The following is a 1810-nucleotide window of genomic DNA, read 5'->3' as shown; positions in this document are numbered from 1 at the left end:
TATCTGGCTAATTCACAGAGTGAAAAAGGGTGGGACATCTGGATGGAGGTCGTCAGAAACCAGGCTAGTCTTTCTCGCGCCCAGCTTAAACAGAGTTTACTTCAGTTCTGGGTAGGGTAAATCTCGGCAGATTTAGGAAACTCAATTCACCCGTTAGACGGAGAGCTGGTAGCACATCTCCCTCCTCTGACCAGGGGAAGTAGAGAGAGAGAGAGAAGGGGGGGGTGTTGCGCAACAACAATCCGCAGAGGTCTTCTGCCATCCCTAAAAAAAATAACACCCTGGGCAGTTGCCCATATTGCCAATGTTAGAAACCACAACTGTCTGTACCATTAAACATAGCAACTATGAACACTGTCCAAGGCGCAACAAGGAAGAAGTGGTGACAGGTGACTGTTTTCATCCTCCCTCCTGCTGCAAAGTCTGCCGCCATGACAGGTGACGAAAACAAAGAGCAATGAGCATGCTCTTCGTTCTTACATTCATGATTTATTTATTTGTTAATTAAATAAATCTCTATATATATTAATGAAATAAAATAATAGCTACTGCAGTGTATGCAGACCAACAAAGAACGGCTCTCAGTGAGGCTTCAGTCCTTAGGACTTAGTAAAGATCCGTCCAGAAGAATCGGATCGTTCCTGAATATCATATCACTATATTGCACTTTGGTCACAGCGTTGTCCCATATATGAACACCTCAGTCAACGCCTCCACACAATAATTCAGCGCATGAGTGACAACTTTTTTTCATCGCAGATGTAACATAGGGTGCGTTCACACTGCAGCCTGAAGTGACCCAATTCCGATTTTTTTTGACATAATGCGACCTGTATCCGATACATACCCGATTCAAATGCGACCTAACCAGTGACGTGCGGTGAGGTTCATTGCTGGTGAGGCACTGACTTACGACTATGTAGACACCATGCATGTTATTGGACCTACGGAAATTTCGTGCAGGCATACAATGCTGGGGGGCAAAAAGACTGATCATTTACATGTCATCCATAGCCGCGTCAACTCAGTTAAACTTAAAAATGTAGGTATTAATTTCGTGCTATGATCCACNGACGTGCTGATTGAAGATCAGGATACTTTAGGCTGCTCCGGTTCTTTCTGTTGATCCCAGTAACATCAATGCCACAGAAGTAGCAGTCACTGCAGTGGTTTGTTGGCTCCCTCCAGACCATCGGAATTCCAAATTTTAGACAACTCTTGTTGCCCTTTGTCCACTGACGCAGATACTCGGTGCATGCTTTGCATACCATGTGTGGCGCCCAAGCTTTGTCCTGATCTCCAAGTTTCATACTAAAATAAGCATGGTAAGCACGCTTTATGAAACTTGTGACTGGATTCCTGTTAGGCACAAGGGTGTATTCGCCGCAAATGTAACAGAATAGTCAGGTTTATTTTTGCAAGATCTTCTGGCTGAAGCCATTTTGTTTTTAGGCAATATAGAGGCTTTTCACTTTACTCTTACTAAAATGCTATGACCGGAAGCAAATTAAGGAAATGACGTTTCGCAATTGATGACATCACCCATTAACTTGTAGTCTGAATAAGTAAGTCATTTCATTTCTAGAACGTGAAATAAAAAAAATTGAAATGAAATAAAAAATGCATGTAAACAGAATCGTAAAAAATCAAGATTTGCCTATGGCTCAAAAAGTTGACCTGATGGAGCAAAACGAATGTGATTTTTGGATTCAGCTCATCAAAATACTACTAAGTCAGCTGAAAAAACGTAGACAATTTTTTTTGTGTTGACCAGTGTTATCAATTGTCTTATCCGGGTTCTTGTTTGCTT

This window comes from Poecilia formosa, unplaced genomic scaffold (genome assembly GCF_000485575.1).
Source record: "Poecilia formosa unplaced genomic scaffold, Poecilia_formosa-5.1.2 Scaffold376, whole genome shotgun sequence".
Taxonomy (NCBI): Eukaryota; Metazoa; Chordata; class Actinopteri; order Cyprinodontiformes; family Poeciliidae; genus Poecilia; species Poecilia formosa.
Note: the sequence above shows the minus strand (reverse complement) of the source record.